Source organism: Giraffa tippelskirchi, chromosome 9 (assembly GCF_054371585.1).
Source record: "Giraffa tippelskirchi isolate mGirTip1 chromosome 9, T2T-mGirTip1v1.2.pri, whole genome shotgun sequence".
Lineage (NCBI taxonomy): Eukaryota > Metazoa > Chordata > Mammalia > Artiodactyla > Giraffidae > Giraffa > Giraffa tippelskirchi.
Genome location: NC_137283.1, coordinates 30,508,691 through 30,527,192, shown reverse-complemented (window position 1 = coordinate 30,527,192; position 18,502 = coordinate 30,508,691). Strand labels below are relative to the sequence as shown.

General features: G+C 41.2%; 1 protein-coding gene and 1 long non-coding RNA gene across 11 annotated transcripts in view; one reads left to right on the top strand and one right to left on the bottom strand.

Moving 5' to 3' along the window:
• MITF (melanocyte inducing transcription factor) overlaps nt 1-18,502 on the top strand; it is a 222,101-nt gene that overhangs the window by 23,671 nt on the left and 179,928 nt on the right. The window contains exon 1 of one of the 10 annotated variants that reach the window (XM_081528414.1): nt 9,277-10,450. The exons of the other annotated variants lie outside the window; for them this stretch is intronic. The gene's annotated coding sequence lies outside the window, so the exon portion shown is untranslated. Of the gene's footprint in view, nt 1-9,276; nt 10,451-18,502 lie in introns of those variants that run through there. 10 annotated transcript variants of the gene reach the window in all.
• On the bottom strand, nt 7,388-17,906 carry LOC145520919 (uncharacterized). The gene is made up of 2 exons (XR_014064905.1): nt 13,505-17,906; nt 7,388-7,463 (listed from the first exon to the last, which is right to left on the bottom strand). It is a non-coding gene; the product is annotated as an uncharacterized LOC145520919 (long non-coding RNA).

Below are 18,502 nucleotides of genomic sequence, written 5' to 3'. Positions count from 1 at the left end.
GATGGTGTTTGAAGCTGTTGAAATGATTCACTGCAGAGTGAATTAATTTTCCACATCTTCAGATGTGTTTTCCAGTTGCCCCCAAGTTTCTTTTCTCCCCTCTCATATGATTCCCCATCCGTGGCTCTGTCATTCTTGCTGGATCCATTATAAATGCTGATGTCACTGAATTTCTTAAATTACAGCTGGTGGGGATTAACAGAAATTGTAAGCGAATACCACTTCCTCATTTTGCTGTTTTCTTGACTAATTATGGTCCTTTCAAGTTCTGTAGGAGGATGGGGATTTGGAAGGAAGTTCTCTGTCCTGATGTTAAAACAGCACTTTTCTGTTAATGTTATTTTTCCGAAATAGTTTGGTATTTAGGATGCTACCTACCTAATGTCCTTTTTCTTAATCTCAGATAGACTTTCCCCATTTAGGATTTTGCACATCGAGTTGTCTTCTATCCTGGGTAAAGGGTTTTGAATACTTCCCTGAAGTTTCCTTATTTAGAATATTTTTACTCAACAATCCTTCGCCAGCTACAGACTGTTAATGGTACTAGGTGAAGGGTTGTGATTCATTGATTTTTTTTTTTTTTTCCTCCAGTCTTTTGTCCTTTAAGGAATGCCTGCCTCTGTCCCCACTGTTTTCTTATTTAGAATCTGAATGTTCTTCGTGAGAGTTCTTGGTTGCTCAGTACCTTCAAAGATGAATTTTTCTGGCTTTGCAGTACGTGTTCGAGCATTTGGAGTCCAGAATGTCTTGTCACTCTGTGGCTTGATTGAGGGTTCCCTGAACCTGGTCTAGGAGTCTTCGGGGCGGGACTTTGGAGGCCACCTGGATGTGTGCGTAAATGGTGCTGGAGCTCTGCAGGCGGCAATATTGATCGAATTGCAGTCCATGGAAACAGAAATAGAAAGGGTTCAGCATTTGCACTTTCCTCTGGTGGTGTTTTTGCTTATTTTGTGTATTTAGAAAAGGCAGCCCTATGCAAACTGCTGACTTACTATTTTCCCTGGAATGGAAACCATTTGGATTATTTCAATGAGTTTTAGCTAAGATTTCTTTGTTCATAGTATTAGTTTTGTTTTCTGATGTCCTTTTTATAATAAGACCCAAATGTGTCTTTTTACTCTATGGAAATACGTGTTCCTTGGAGCCATGGGATTTTGCAAACCATGAATTTCAAAAATCATGTGTTTCCTTCAGAGTCAAAATGGAAACTCCTTAGTGAAAATTATAGGTAGATAATACTTCTTTTTGAGTCAATTACTTTCTTTGAAGAAAAGAAAATTTTTTTTGCCTGAATTATTTAAGATTTCAGAGCAGTCATTTTTCCTGCTTAACTTTCCCACTAATTATTTTTTCTCATTTTTAAAGAGAAAAAGATTAAACTGAGAAATTGCAGACCCAAAGCACATTTATTCCACTATCTGATGTAAGATGGTTACTGTTTTTTTTGTTGTCTTTGATGATACAGTGGATTTATTTTAACTTTTAGTGGTAAGATTTGGATTAGGTTTAAAAATAGAACTTCCTTACTGTAAGAACTATTATGCACTGGTTTGAGTTCCTGAGTATTAAGATAATTGTTTAACCTCTGGAAAACATGAATTATAGGGTCTCTGTAAGCTTAACTAACACTTCCTTCTAACATTGTGATAAGTTCTTTGGTGATAAGATTGGGGAATAATACAGCTATCTGAAAAATATTTCAAATATCACTCTGGAGTTTTTGGTTAAATATGAGATTTTAAAAGTTTGGATAAATAGAATAAAGAAAAAGAATAGTTATAATATGGGTGAAATATTTGGAATTAGGTTTTTTTGGTGCATACTGCACAGCATGTGGGATCTTAATTCCCCAACCAGGGATCGAACCTGTACCTCCTGCATTGAAAGTGTGGAGTCTTAGACACTGAACTGCCAGGAAAGTACCTGGAGTTAGGTATTTTTTATAAAAAGAGTTTTTCTATTTATCAAGGCAGTGCCACTACATATAATAAAATGGGAGTTTTATAGTGGGGAGGTGGAAGTTGAAAACATTATGAGGTGGTAGAAGGAGTCACAGATTAGGCGTCAAGGAAACTGAATTTCACTAGGTCAATGACTGTGAATATTTTTGTTCATCATTTTATCTCAGCAGATGGCACCATGCAGAACCTAACAGTCACTCAATAAATGTTGACTGACTGTATGTACTGGGAGGCCTGGCTCCAGGGCCAGCTATGCCGTTCAGTAATCGTGTGACCCTCAGCTAACCAATCATGAGGCGCAGTGGCAAAGATTCTGCCTGCCAGTGCAGGAGACGTAAGAGACGTGGATTTGATCCCTGAGTCAAGAAGATCCTCTGGAGTAGGAAATGGAATCCCACTCCAGTATTCTTGCCTGGGAAATCCCATGGACAGAGGAGCCTGGTGGGCTGCAGTCCATGGGGGTTGCAAAGAATCAGACACAACAGAGTGACTGACTACGCACACACACACACACACACACACAGTCTCCTCTTATGTTTAATGAAGGAGAAGGACTGGACAGTGGTGGCTGTGTGGTGCTCTGTTGATTCCTTCCCCCAACTGCACCTCAGTAGGTGTTGCTTATAGTCACCTCTCTTTGTTCCATGAACCTAGGAGCCTTGGGCCCTTCTGAATTCATTGCTCTAGGCTTCCATGTCTCACCGTGGGCACTAGAGGCAAAACTTATTTGCTCTCTGAGAAGTCTCTTCTGTCTGAGATCCCTTACTCTGGTTCCTTGATTTGGGGTTCTTTTGTTTTTGATACCTCAATCCCAAGTACCAGTAGGCAACATTCTGTGAAGTTTCTTAGTCAGCAGGTGTTCACTTAAACAATGAAAATAACAGTAGTGCACACCATTGTCCCTCCTTTCAGTAATTGTTCTGGTAGATTTAGCAGATAAATATAGAACTTAATGAATGAGTCTGGACAATATTCCTCCAGTGGAGTAAGAGATCAAGAAATGATTAGCTTAACAGAATTTTCCACTTTTGTTTTCCACAACCCATTTATCCATTGAGGAAGGGTTTGTTCAGTACCGACTGCCTTCCAGGCACTGTGGTAGGGTTAAAATGGCCAGTCCATGAGACATGGGCTTTGCCTTCGTGTAACTCACCAAGGTGAATGTAATGTTAGGTCTGTAATTATAGCTTTAGGGACAAAAGACAGAGGGGTCAGTTCCTCTGAGGGGAGAAGGGAAGAGTGAAATCTCGTAGAAGAAAGGAAGTTTGAGTTCGTTATCGAAAGACGACAGCCGAGCAAATGAGAGGAGAGCCTTCTAGACAGACGCTTGGAAATACTACCCAGTGTTTTGCCTTTAGGACGTCGTAGACTTTTGAGTGTGGCTGTAGCACGAGGGAGCCTGGCTGGATGTAAGCAGACGGAGAGCACTGTGGCTGCCAGATGAAGAATAGGCTGGAGGATGGCCAAGGTCTGGTGTCACGGAGGCCAGTTAGGATGGTTCCAGCTTAATAGCCTTTGTGAGAAATGATGATGCACACACACCATTTAGCTCTGAAGGGAGGTCGTGATTGTGAGAGGATACATACCTTGGTCACAGATTTTTAAGGGCAATGAGGGCAAAAGTAAGATTTGTGTATACGCTGTTTACTGGTGGCAACAGTGATTGCTCCGTCATTCATTTATGCACCACATCACTGCGTGCCTGTTTTGTACCGTACACCTGGGAAACACAGTAGCGGATAAAGTAGACATGGTATCTGCCCTCAAAAAGTCTATATTCTCACAGAAGACACAGTCTGGTATTCAGATGGTTATAGATTATTATGTATTTATAAGTTAAATGAGAAAAATTCTGTGTGTCAGTTCTTTCCATCCCCTCCTTTTCCTGCAGCCAACTCATATTCTGACCAACATGTTTTCTGCTCCCTATAGGAGCTTTTGAGGGTAAAGTTAGATAAGTGTTGTATTATATATACCTAGTATTGCACATGCTTACACATACACACACACACTCACACACTCCCTCTCTCTTTCTCTGATTAAAGACATCTGTCTTCATTCCAGAGGTAGACAAACACTTCAAATAAGAAATATGAGAGTTCCCATAGTAAGTCTGCTACAGGTAAAGTTCTGGATACGTTCTGATATTTTCTGAACTCTGATGTTTTACATGCAGTAATCCTGTTTGTTTAGTTCCAGATCCAAGCAGAAAAGTCTTCTCTCTTGTGATCTTTCCACACATAATTGGATCTTGAAGCTGGCTCTGGTGGCTGCTTCATGTCTGTGTTCCAGGTTATAGCCTGTGTTTGGGATTCATGTACAGGAGGAAGAATTTGCCTCTAGGCAGCAAGACTAGTTGACATCAGATAAGTGGCTTCTTTAAAAGAAATGTTTTGGTACAGAAACGACAGTAACAACAAATTCTTCTCCAATTAGAACTCTTCTCCACATTCTCCATCTAACTCAGGATAACATTTAGATTATAAGGAGTCAAAATTCAGCTGGATGGGTCTGATAAGAATTCCGAGGAGGCCATTCTAGGTTTAAGCACTCACTGTTCTTTGAAGATGAAGCATTCTGACATGACAGTGGTAATTGCAACTGGTTTTAAGTGGCAAAGGGACTTTCTCTATTTTGCATGACTTGGAGAGGTTGTGTTTTGTTAGAACTAAGACTCTGGATACAGACTCTCCGAGGTTCAAATCCCAGCCGCACTGATGAGCAGCTTTGTGAGTTTGGGAAAAATGCTAAGATTCTTGGTTTCTTCACCTGTAAAATGTGGCAGCTGTTAAGCAGGTAAGACCTTTCATTAAACCTGTCTGCATTTGACTCTGTGTCTTCTAGTCTGTGACACTGGGCAACTTGTTTACCTTGTATCTTGCTTTCATTAATAGTAATAATAGTAATAGTTACTACCTCTGGAGGATGGAGTAAGAATTAAATGAGATAAGGATTTGGCATAGTACCCAGCACATAGTACTCAGTATAACTTACTTGCTATTTTTCCTGCATCATTATCTCAAGCGTTCTAAAATGTACTGTAATGCTATTCTTTCTGAAAATTAAGCCATCACCAAACACATTCATTGCTCTGTGATTTCTTCTTTCTTTCTCTCTTTTTTTTTTTTTAATTAAAAAAAAAATACAGTTTCTGAGTTTGAAGTAGGATTGCCAGATAAAATACTAGATGTCCAGGTAAATTTGAATTTTGCACAAAGAATAATTTTTAGTATAAACATTCCCCCAATACTTCATGGGATGCTTATACTAAAAAATTATTCTTTGATCACTAAATTTACATTTAATGGAGCATTCTATATTTTTATTTGTGAGATCTTGTACCCTAGTTTTGGGGTAATACCCCTTTTATGCTCTCATCTTTTTTTTTTAACTCACTGAAAAGTATATGAATGCTTATGCAAACACGATGAATTTACTCACTTGGAAGATGAGTTCAGAACTAGTTATGCAAATTTGATGGGACATTTCCTGTCTGTAGTAAACTGTCTCCTCTTAATTCTTGAAGAGTAGTGGGGCCATCACATTGAGATTATGATGACTCCTGAGTAGTATGTAGTGAGAAGTTAGTTGCTTGAAAATTCTGAAGTGCTCTTGTGTCATTTCTCCCCAGAGGGAACTGGGTCTTAATCATGACACGTTAATGGGGAGGTGTGAATTCCAGAGAATCCTGAAGACTTCATCATTGAAGGAAATTACCTCATTAGGCTCAGAGTTGCCTGTCTAGGGATGATTGTACTCAGTGGCTTCCCTGCTTTTGCAAAATAGGAAAATAAACACATGGAGTTGGTTAGGTTAATAACTTAGAGTGATTTCATTATACTTAAAACCGAAGTTAATTTTTAAGTAGGTTTGGTTCTTAAGCTATTAGACTAGTTGGAGATGTTGAGAAAATTAAATCCAAGACTAAGATACTTTCCATTCAACCATCATTTATTTATAGTATCTCTTGGATGTAAAGCAACTGCACAGGGGTAGAGAGGAATTGAAAAGTTCTGGTCCCCCAGATCCTTAGTGTTAAGTGGAGCAGTAACCATTATGACACAAAACACAATAAATAAAGCCAGGGTCTGGGCTAGTAAAGCCTGATCTCAGATGGTTGAATGTAAGCAGTGATTAAATCTGAAAAGCAAATGGAGTAGGAATGGATCCTACTGTATTAAGAAGAGCTTCTTGGAGGGTCATCCTGGAGAGAACTTTTCAAAGATGAGAATGATTTCATTTGGGAAATGAAGTGTTGTAGGTGTAGTCTTAGCATGAAGGCAGCCGCATTTTGAAAAGAATGTGTTATTTAGACCTGACAAAAACATGCATAGCACCGCCACTGGCTGTGACCTCTTCTCTTTTGTGAGACTGTTTATGGTCTAGAATTTCCAGATCAGGAACTTGACTTCATGTAGGAGGAGCTGGACACATTCCATGCAGGTTTCCTAAATATTTTTTTGTGCACCTGCTGTTGCTATGAGTGAGGTGGCCTGAGAGACCCGGGCAGCGCTTAGCGACTCTTGTGAGTCACTTCAAATGCACTGCAAGTCACTACAGTTAAATGTGGGTTTTTCCTGACATGAACATTTCCAGTGATATCTCTGGTTTCAATTGGGCAAAACCAACAGCAGAAGAATTCAATGAGAAAGCTTTTTGTGAGGCACTCTGACTTGCGGGAATATTTGCTTCTGTGACTTTGAAGGCCAGCTTAACTCATTTCCTGTTGGGATGACATTTGTTTACTAGACTTGGCCATAGTCAGAGTTAATAGCCTTAATGGTTTTGAATGGTCACAAATGGTTCACCATTAGCAAGTGGGGAGGTTTCTACAGATGGCATCTAATAAACAGGAACCTGCTTCAGCCTTTGTGGGTTTAAAAGAAGAGCTGCCCCCATCTTAGATTTAACTATGGAAATATGGGGAACTGGAAAGTAAGAGTTACCATTTCTGTAAATGCTAGAATATTTTTCAACAGTTCTTTTCTCACAATTTTGTTTTTGTTTTTTTTTCTTTCTCTGAAATGATTCTGTGTGAAATTAATGCTATTAAAAAATGGCTCTCCCACATTTGGTGATTATAGAGATCACTCCTGATTCTCCAGGAAATTAATTAAAGCTTAACAGGGGATTCACATTGGTAAACAGATCATAAAAAGGCGTATCATGAAGAGCATTGGATTGGGTAGCTTGTCTGGCACACAGGAGGGCCCAGTGAGACTGGAGATGGAAAACTTTAGTTTTCAGTTTATCTATTTGTTGGGCTCTCTAGAAATTAGCAAGGCGTTTAGAGATCCCTGGGATTTCATGTTTGTGAATTAGGATTAGCTTGTGTCTTTCAAGTTCAGACAGGTAGTTCTTGGTGGATGTTTTTGCTATTTTAGGTTCTAGTGGGTAAAATACAGCCTGGATGCAAACCTTTGTTAGATTCTTAAACATAAAAGACCATAAACTGCTTATGTTCGCTTGGGTCTGTCTGAATGTTGTCATTGTTGTTCCTTTCTTGATGAGTGGGCCAAATACTATGCAGTTTTAGTATCTCACCTTGATTCCTATTGCCTTGTTTTTGGCTGTTCTTAGTATCTTCCTTTATATATCTGTCATTAAGTTATAATTGAAGCTTGATGTTTTATATTTAGAATGATGCATGGAGGTTCAGCTGTGCCAGCCATTCAGGCTTCATGGCAAATGTTGGTTCACATCAGAAAGTTTTTGAAATCTGGTCTCTTTTTTGGGATGTCCATTCTGAGCAAACCATCCCCTTTTACTTAAGCTGAGGGGTACAGGGAAGCCATTCAGAGGTGATTTCAGCATCTGTCCATGTAAGAACGTCTTGTTGCTGATAAAAATCCTTGCTTGTTAGTTGCCTTTCTAACCAGGAGTCATGCAGCCTCACAGGGACTTGCTTTGACAAGTCTTCATGTCACTTCATTCGTTTACTGTCCTTCACCCACAGTATCAGCGGATGCCAGTTCTGGAGTGGGCACATAGTGATGCTAGATGACACCCAGGCCACAGGCTGTTTCCCAGGGGTTGCCAGACCCTGTGAGGCATTTCACAGCTCTTGAATTCTCTGAATTTGAGCCTCTTTTGAACTCCATCCATCAATCCATATAACCAGTTATTCACCATATGTTTATGAAGTTTTTACTGTGTGCCAGGCACTCATCTAGGTTTGAAGAACAGACCAGTGAGCCGAATTGTTGAAAATCCTTCTATTCAAGGAGCTTATGTGTCAGGGAGGGGAGAGCTGTAGAAACAAATACATAAGTAAGTAAAAGACAAATGTTAAATGACAATGCATGCTATAGAGGAGAAACGGCATGGGTGGGTTTGCGGTGACTTGTAATTTAACATTGTGTGGGCAAGGAAAGGCCTCATTGAGAAATGGCATTGGAGGAAAGATCTGAAGGAGATGAGAGAGTGGATCATGCCAGTATCTGGGGGGAAAGCTCAGCAGACAGAGGGAAGGATTAGGACATAGGCCCTGGGCAAGAGGGTGCCTGATTCAAGGACAGCATGACTGTCATCTTGGCTGAGACCGGCTGAGCAAAGGGGTAGGTGGTAGAAATGGCACAAGAAGAAATGGGATCCAAATGGAGGAAGACCCTGTAGACGTTTGTACACACTTTGCCACTTACTCATGAAAAATGGAGAGCCTTTGCTGATTTCCAGCTAGAGGAGTAACATGATATGATTTAATTCAAGTGGCATGGCAGCCCAGTGTGCGAGGGAAAACAATGATCTAAGAACTCAGAGATCGTTTAAGTCATGATTTTGTCACCAGGTAGGGGCATGTTTGTTCAACATTCTGAGCTTCAAATTTTTTTTTTCCTCCTAATGAAAACAAAGCTGGTGGATTAGATAATTGCAAATGACCTTCCAGGGTGGTTTGATATAGCTTCTCTGCATTCATCGATTTTCTCCCCCTCCCCATCATCCTAATATGTTTGAGTATTTCCTATTTGTGGCTGATTACGTTTCTGTGTATATGCAGAGCAGGACCTCAGACATATGAAGTCTCACGCTAGACTTTATTCAATTGTTGGTAATTTTTCTATAAACATCTCACACTGAAAACCTTGCGAACTGTGCAGTAGTTTTATTTATTGATGTTAAAGATGGCTTGCAGACTTCTTAGCCTGGATTAACACAGGTTATAACACTTTATCCGAAGAAGGCAATGGCACCCCACTCCAGTACTCTTGCCTGGAAAATCCCATGGACGGAGGAGCCTGGTAGGCTACAGTCCATGGGGTCGCTAAGAGTCGGACACGACTGAGTGACTTCACTTTCACTTTTCCCTTTCATGCACTGGAGAAAGAAATGGCAACCCACTCCAGTATTCTTGCCTGGAGAATCCTAGGGACGGCAGAGCCTGGTGAGCTGCCGTCTATGGGGTCGCACAGAATCGGACACGACTGAAGCGACTTAGCATAGCATAGCATAACACTTTATCATATAGCCTTAATACTAGTTTTTGGTTACACAGCATAGAGCTGATTTATTAATACTTCACTGTTACAGTGAGCTTTCGATTGAGGTAGAGTGATTAACAAGAGACAGTTTCAGCACTCACTGAGTTGAGGAGGAGACAGGTCTGGTTAAGAAAGTACCATGTAAGGCGGTGTTCATGAAAGAGGGCAGGAAGTCATGGTCAGCCTGAGGCCCATGGGAGTCCTCAGCAGACTGATCAGGTGAACTTTCACACTAGTATTCTTTCAGTTTGTTTGCACCATCCAGTTAGACTTTGTGCTATGTAAGGTGGGAGGTGCCAGAGGCCGGCAGCCTCTCTTCTACAGCCCCAAGCAACTTGGCTCTGCCCCACACTTGCATCACACTGTTTAGAGTTTCAAGGTCTTGCAAATAACCCTCTTTAGGAGGCAGTGTAGGAACCGTCTTTTATGACTGGAGAATGTCCTTTGGGCATCTTAACCTCCTCCTTTCCACCAGAATATCTCTTCCACTTCTTTTGATGTTTTCGCATCCCACACAGACAGGTGCCCCTGCGAGGCACACGGCTGGTGAGTTGCTCTGTCTCCCTTGTGGGCAAGTATTGCCCCAGCCTTGGCTTATCTCAGGCCTCCCATTTGAACTCTTTGTCAAGAGTCAGTTGGAGCCCCAGGCATTTTTACCCACTGACACAATGTATTCCTCGTGTTCTATTAACTGACCTTCTCTTGGGCAGTCTAGGGATATTGTAAGTTTCCAGGTTGAGGATTCTGGACACAGCTTCCCAGGAGGTAGCAGGGCTACTGCTTGGCCAGAGTGGTCCTTCCATTGAGTCTCCTTGTTTTGGGGAGTAGGTTGCTGGAGGCCCTTCTGCCAATGGGAGTTACCATAGATACCAGTGCCGGTACTCTGAGAAGAATGAGGCCATCTCTTTAGCACCTAAGCTGTCCCTATGGTGGTGCTTAGGAGGCTATTGACTGTGCCGGTGAACGCTGTTGGAGCAACTGAGCCCCGGAAGGGTGAAACAACTTTGCCAGGTTAGTGGCTCATCTGGAACTAGAGCCAGGAGGTCTTGACTCCCACGGCACTGCTTCCTCTTCATCTTTTCTACCTTATGTCTTTGCACACATTGTTTCTGCCATCTTGAACACTTCCTGAGCACTCTTTTGCCTACTGTCTGCTCCATTGTTCAGTCTCAATTTAAAGGTTGCTTCCTGAGCCACTTCCTTGCCCCCTCATCTGAATTAGCTTGCTGTGTTATGCTTTTATGGCTTCCTGATCTTTTCCTTCATACTAGTTACTTACATACTCATTTACTTACATAATGATACTATATTCATCCATGTCTTCACTGTCTTGTCTTCCCACTCCGTGAAGTCAGTGAGTGTGGCTGTTTTGTTCATCATTGTGTTCCCAGAGATTAGCCCATCAATAGACATTGTATAAATATTTGTTGATTAAATGAGTCCATAAATGAAAGTGATTAAAAGGAAGACTCTGCATTTTCTCTTGTCTATTCATATTAAATGTCTGTGCCTATCCTGGCTAAGGGTAACAACTGTTATTGACTTTGTGTATTATTGAGGGATGCTGAGGATATGATTTTTGTTTCCAGATGACTCTGTGGCCTTGTGGAATTTTATTAAAGTTGTCTCTGTAGAAACCAAAAACCCAGTGACACACACAAATCAGATTTCTTTAATTGGTATGGGCCTGACATGTTAGGCCATGATTTATCAGTTTATTTTGCTGTAGTTGCATTTTTTATTACTTAATTCTGTTTCCAGAAATGAGGTTTAATTTTTTTTTAGATACTGCTCCTTTATTTTGTATTAAAAATGAGTAATGAAACAATTGCTTTTTCTTAATAAGATTCATAATGTATTTTTGGAGAGATTTGTTTGGGTCTAAATGATGGAACTTTTAAGTGGTTAGGACTGGAACACCAAGAGGTACTTTCTGTAGAAGGAGGAGTAAAGTTTCATACTGTGTACAAAAAAGAAAGGCAGCAACAGTAGACTTTCTCTGTTTTTAAAACCAAATTATTCCTAGTGTTCATATCGAAAAGATGGTCTTTTCCCAAGCTAGGTTGGTGTGTTTAATCTATAGAGAAAGCATGCATTGTTCTGAAGTATGCACTGTGGTTGCACAGGCTCCCAGTAGATTAGCTCAAAGGTATCTATGAATAGTCACACCCTAGACTATACGAACTGAATAGTTTTACAGAGGCGGAAAGTCTGATGCATACTATTTCCCAGCCACTGATGCCTCAGGAAAGGAACCGGGGAAGTGGGGAGCGAAACCCAGCCGTTGCCCTTTGTATCCTCCAGTGTGGCACTTGGCTCCGTGACCCTGGACAACTGACTTAACTTCTCTGAGCCACAGAACCTCCATCTGAAAAGTGGGGATAAAAATACCACTCACTTCAGAATCATTTGAGGATTTCATGAGATCATGTATGGAAAGTTTCACAATGCCCAGCACATGGTAAATGCCCTGGAGATGTCATTACTTGGGGGATAGTACAGCGGACATGGTGGTGGTTTAAAGGTTTATACCCTGGAGGTCCTGGCCTGGGTGTGAATCCTGAATCTCTGCAGCTTATCCTCTGGACCATTTTGACCTAGTAACTTGACCTTTCCATGCCGGAGTTTCCTCATACGAAGAATGAGAATATAATAATACATGCTATTTCAGATTGTTGTGAAGATGAACTGTTTGTCAGCTCCTGGTACATGATAAATGCTATGTGGATGTTTGCATTTGTGATCAAGAAATCTGGCTTCTGCTGACGGATGGTCTGGGGTTGTAAGTAAGGTTCCATCATGTACCAGATATGCGACTATGAAGAAATTACTAACTTCTCTGAGCCTCTGTTTCCTCTTTTTTTTTGTAATATGGGCATGATCCTAATTGCAGTGCCAAGTTTTGTTAGAGATCAGTGAGATAATGTATATGCGTAGTACTTAGCATAGGGCCTGGACCATGGGAGTTCAGTTCAGTTCAGTCACTCAGTCGTGTCTGACTCTTTGTGACCCCATGGACTGCAGCACGCCAGGCCCCCTTGTCCATAACCAACTCCCGGAGTTTACTCAAACTCATGTCCATTGAGTTGGTGATGCCCTCCAACTATCTCATCCTCTGTTGTCCCCTTCTCCTCCCGCCTTCAATCTTTCCCAGCATCGGGGTCTTTTCAAATGGGTCAGTTCTTCACATCAGGTGGCCAAAGTTTTGGAGTTTCAGCTTCAACATCAGTCCTTCCAATGAACACCCAGGACTGATCTCCTTTAGGATATACTGGTTGGATCTCCTTGCAGTCCAAGGGACTCTCAAGAGTCTCTTCCAACACCACAGTTCAAAAGTATCAATTCTTCAGTGCTCAGCTTTCTTTATAGTCCAATTCTCACATCCATACATGACTACTGGAAAAACCGTAGCTTTGACTAGACCTTTTTGGCAAGATAACGTCTCAGCTTTTTAATATGTTGTCTAGGTTGGTCATAACTTTTCTTCCAAGGAGTAATCGTCTTTTAATTTCATGGCTGCAGTCACCATCTGCAGTGATTTTGGAGCCCCTCAAAAATAGTCTATCACTGTTTCCATTGTTTCCCCATCTATTTGCCATGAAGTGATGGGACCAGATGCCATGATATTAGTTTTCTGAATGTTGAGTTTTAAGTCAACTTTTTCACCCTCCTCTTTCACTTTTATCAAGAGTCTCTAGTTCTTCTCTTTCTGCCATAAGGGTGGTGTCATCTGCATATCTGAGGTTATCGATATTTCTCCCGGCAATCTTGATTCCAGCTTGTGCTTCCTCCAGCCCAGCGTTTCTCATGATGTACTCTGCATATAAGTTAAATAAGCAGGGTGACAGTATACAGTCTTGACGTACATCCCATCTCTTTAAGAATTTTCCACAGTTTGTTGTGATCTACATAGTCACTCTTGAGAGTCTTTTGGTCTGCAAGAAGATCCAACCAGTATATCCTAAAGGAGATCAGTCCTGGGTGTTCATTGGAAGGACTGATGTTGAAGCTGAAACTTCAATACTTTGGCCACCTGATGCAAAGAGCTGACTCATTTGAAAAGACCTTGATGCTGGGAAAGATTGAGGGCAGGAGGAGAAGGGGATGACAGAGGATGAGATGGTTGGATGGCATCACCGACTCAATGGACATGGGTTTGGGTAGACTCAGGGAGCTGGTGATGGACAAGGAGGCCTGGCGTGCTGTGGTTCATGGGGTTGCAAAGAGTCGGACATGACTGAGCAACTGAACTGAACATAGTCAAAGGCTTTGGCATAGTTAATAAAGCAGAATTAGATGTTTTTCTGGAAAAAAAAAAAAAGGCAAAATGGTTGTCTGAGGAGGCCTTACAAATAGCTATGAAAAGAAGAGAAGCGAAAGGCAAAGGAGAAAAAGGACCATGGGAAATACTCAGTAAATAAGAGGTACAGCAAAGATTTTTGTTATCATTGTTATCACTCACTTGATTTTTTCCATTAAAATTTTTTTATGGTAAATATACCGCTGTCTTATATAAAATGTATATTCTAAAATGAATTCCACAAACCCTGTATGGAAATCAACATGATTAATATGTGGAAAATGATGTTGAGGTCTCTTGTTGATATATTTATATAAATGGAGCTATTTCAGCAAATTGAAAATACTCAGTAAAAGCCTCGTAATCATGTGTTTACAATTTTCTGGGTCACCAAAGGTCAAAGTTAGTCAGGGTCAATGTTAGGTGGACAGTTTTATATTCATGGAAAATGACTCACAGGAAACGTCAGGAACTAAAATTTCCGTAATAAAAAAACAAAAAGCCATCTCTTAAACCATGTTTAAATCAAGTCTGTGTCTATTTCATATCCTAACTGGCATTGTGTTCATAAAGTTTTGACATTGTTTGAATTTCTGTTGTTAAATCTCATTTAGGGCTGATAATCATACATTATAACACACGTCACTGGAAATCATTAAGTACTGATTCCAGTGCTGGTAACATTTTCCACTTTAGTCATCTGGGTCACTGTGTCTACAGTATCCATATTTACACCTTTGTGTTGTTTTGCAATATTTAAGTTCAACTTCCTTTTTTAAAAAAGAAATAAAACCTAAAAAGGTAGGGAAGCAACAACATCATTTGTAATCCAGAACTATAAATGGGATTTGAGAAAAGCAGGGTGTTGTCTTATGTTTGACCTGGGAGTGCCTGGTGTTTCAATGGAAGGTGAGAACTTGCATTGAGCAGTCAGATGTGGGAGAAATGCAAATGGTTGTGCCTAGGTTGTAGATACTCTCGAGTCAAAGTATGGAGGTGCTAATAGAATTCCTAGATTCTGGAAGAATGAGTAAAGCTATTCAATTAGAAATATTTGGGAGAACTTCCTCCAGATGTGTGCGGATATCTGCTGAGAGTGTGAGTCGGTTTGAAAGATGCAACCTGGAGAGAAAGTGAATTTGAGTTCACTGTCAATGCAGGATCTTTTAAGCCATAATTAGGAGGGTGGTCTTTATTCAATGGCAAGTGAGAAGGGTTGGAAAAGTTTTAAATAGGAGCCAAAGGATCCTGTTTGTGTTTCTGGAAAGGCTCTGTGGCAGGGCCATAGAGAATGGATTGCAGAAGGTGGTGGCAAAGAAGACCAATGAGGAGCCGTGCATGTTGGAGATGATGCAGGCCTGGACTAGCATGGCGGATGTAGAGAGAGAGCTGGAGCCGAGACACGCTGGGGATGAAGAAGCGCAGCCCTGGGTGATCAGTTGGACTTAAAGTGGAGAGAGTGAGGAAGAAAAGGTGGCTTTTAGATTTCTCACATGGGCAGGTGTGTAGAACACTAGTGCTGTTTACCGAGATGCAGCTCTTGTAAGAGAAAGAGTTTGGGGAGAGTGGATATTCTTCTTTGTACATGGGGTATGAGATAGAATGGCTGACACCTGAGGAGCGCCGAGACAGGCCTGATTCTAGGGGTAGAGTCTGCATTTCAGACAGGTTTACATTTTCATACATGAAATGCAATAGCCAGCTAACAGTTGCCTAAATAGACAGGGATCCATTTGTCTCCCATACAAGAAACCCAGGGCTCTGTGACCCCTGCCATTCTTTTAGTGGTTCCGTGATGTCAGAACCAGATCTTGGCTTTTCTTCTGTTGCTTTTCATCTTGTGACTGCAAGGTGGCTGCTCCTCCTCTGGGCATTCAGAGTGAATGCCAGAGTGCTCGGTTGTGTCCTACTCTTGTGACCCCATGGACTGCACCCCACCAGGCTCCTCTGTCTATAGGATTGTCCAGGCAAGAATACTGGAGTGGGTTGCCATTTCCTCCTCCAGGGGATCTTCCCAACCCGGGGATCAAACCAGGGTCTCCTGAATTGGCAGGCGGATTCTTTACCACTCAGCTACCTAGGAAGCCCCTGGTGGTTTATGGGCAAGTTCAAGTGGCAGAAATTATATTTTGTTTGGATACTTCTTGTCTCTCTTGCCCATCTGTACAGTATTAAATTGCAGACAGTACGATAGAGTCATCGTTTTAAAAATCCTGGTTATTTTTGACTAAACAGTTTATTTTGGGCAGGTAGGAAAGATGCGATGCTTTATTTAACTACAGTATATCTAGTCAAATATGTACACAGATACACACAGAGAAGCCCACCGTTTCCTATTAACATGTACATTATGAAGTGTGTTTCAGCTTTAACTATATTTTTGTTTGTTACCTTCAAACACGTATAACTCTGAATTGTCTTTAAAACATAATAAACATACCTTTTCCCTATCTGATTAAAATTCTCAACCTGTGGAAGACTTTTGTTCTCAGATTTATTCCATATCTTCCTTATTCCTTAAGCTCTCTCTCAGTGGACCCCTTTGGGATTAGAGCCAATGAGGAAAATTCCATTTGGCATTCACTTCCTGATATGCATTGCATGTAAAAGCAGGGAGTGTGTGATAGAAAATGTCATCCCCTTTACTATGACTTTTGTATCTGTGAAGGATATAATTATTCTGTGTTTAAAACTAGAGAGAGGAAATGTTTGTTCGAAGGTAAGGTTATTCAGGGTATTGTAAGGTGCAAATATTTGTCCTCTATTCTCTTCCAATTTAACTCAAGAGAGTCTCCCCATCTAATATATGCAGAATTCTCCTAGTGACTGCTTTAGCTCAGAGTGGTTCTGAGAATAAAGAACTTTTCTCTCCCTGAGGTAGGGGAGAAGGTGCAGAGATTTTGGAAAAAGTCCTCTCAAGCCTACCAGTATGCCATGTGATGTTGAGAATAGAATTTAACCTCTCCGAACTGATAGATGCTATGAAATTTGGGATGAGAGCAAGAGATAGCTTTATGGTCCCTACCACATAAGTATAGAAAAAACACCTGCATCAAGGATGGCTGGGTACACTGAAGATGCAAGTAATATCTAGTGGGGAGTAGGATAAGGAAACTGGGAGACTGCTGGGAGACTTTAAGAAGGCCTTTTGGAGGAGAGGACTGGAAGCCCATGTATTTAATAGGAGAATGCAGAGGGATTACAGGATGGTGGGGGATGGCCCCAGGCTGAGCACATGGACGTGGCGTGCAACGTGTGTTTGAAGATTTCAGAGACTTACTGTTTTCAGTGATGGACAAATTGAGAAGAGACTTGGAAGTCTGGCTGAGTTTGGACTTTGCTTTCTAGGTGATGGGGAGCAACCAAAGACACTTGAAAAATTCATACAAATTTGATTTTGATAGAAGTAGATTTTGTGGGTCAGCGAATCTGTGCATTTAAAATGTCCATAGATTTTAAAAATTGAATGTTTTGAGATCGTGGTAGATTCCTAAAATGGTGTGGTTTTAAGAAATAACACCCAGAGCTCCTGAGTACTTGCCCAGTTTTCCCCAGTGGTACCATCCAGTACAATATCACAGCCAGAAATCCACTGAAGACTTTTGAGAAGAGTCCACAATATGCCTGAATCTGTGTTTTAAATGGGTGATCATAGGAGGGATGGACTGGAATGGATTGAAGGTACAACGTGGAGACTAGGAGGTCCTTTGGAGGTTAATGATCTAAAAGAGGACATGAAGACCGTGGTGATAGGATTGGATGGGAAGGGATACCTGAAGTAGTAATAATAGGATTTGGCAGTCATATGGGGATGATAAGAGCATTTGATGCCTTGTGCAATTGCTCAGCAAGTAGGTATTGAGGACTAATTGTGTACCAGTCTCTCTGCTAAACATCAGGTTAAAAGGTGAGCTGACAAGAGACCAGGCACTGTGACTGAGGGGAGGTGGGCTGGTGAAGCTGTGTTGCTTGGGACAGGACAGTGAGTGCTTTGCAGAGGGGGTAACTGCCACTCTGCTTCTGCTGGTTATGACCATGTGGGAATGTAGGTCCATTGTGATTGATAATTCTGGTTTCTCAGAAGCTAGAAGTCTAGATTTTTATGTGAGATCTCCCAATTTTTAAATGTTACCTAGTACAACTTAAAAAAAAAAAACCAAAAAACAATTAGCATTCACCTGTGGGCTTGATTGACTTCATTATTGCCAATTCCTAGCCTCTCTTTTCTCAGTTGGATGTTTAGAGCTTATGTCAGGAATGTCTAGAGTTTATTTCAGTTATCCACTGCTGTGTAACAAAATCACCCTGCGTGTTAGTTGCTTAGTTGTGTCTGACTCTTTGGGACTCCATGGACTGTAGCATGCCAGGCTTTCCGGTCCTCCACTATCTCCCAGAGTTTGCTCAAACTCATGTCCATTGAGTCAGTGATGCTCAACCATCTCATCCTCTGCCACCTCCTTCTCCTCCTCCTCTCAATCTTTTTCAGCATCAGAGTCTTTTCCAGTGAATTGGCTCCTCACCTCAGGTGGCCAAACTATTGGAGCTTCAGCTTCAGCATCAGTCCTTCCAGTGAATATTCAGGGTTGATTTCCTTTAAGATTGAGTAGTTTGATCTCCTTGCAGTCAAAGGGGCTTTCAAGAGTCTTCTCCAACACCACAGTTCAAAAACATCAATTCTTTGGTGCTCAGCCTTCTTTATGGTCCAACTCTCACATCCATATGTGACTACTGGAAAGACCACAGATTTGACTATACAAATGTAA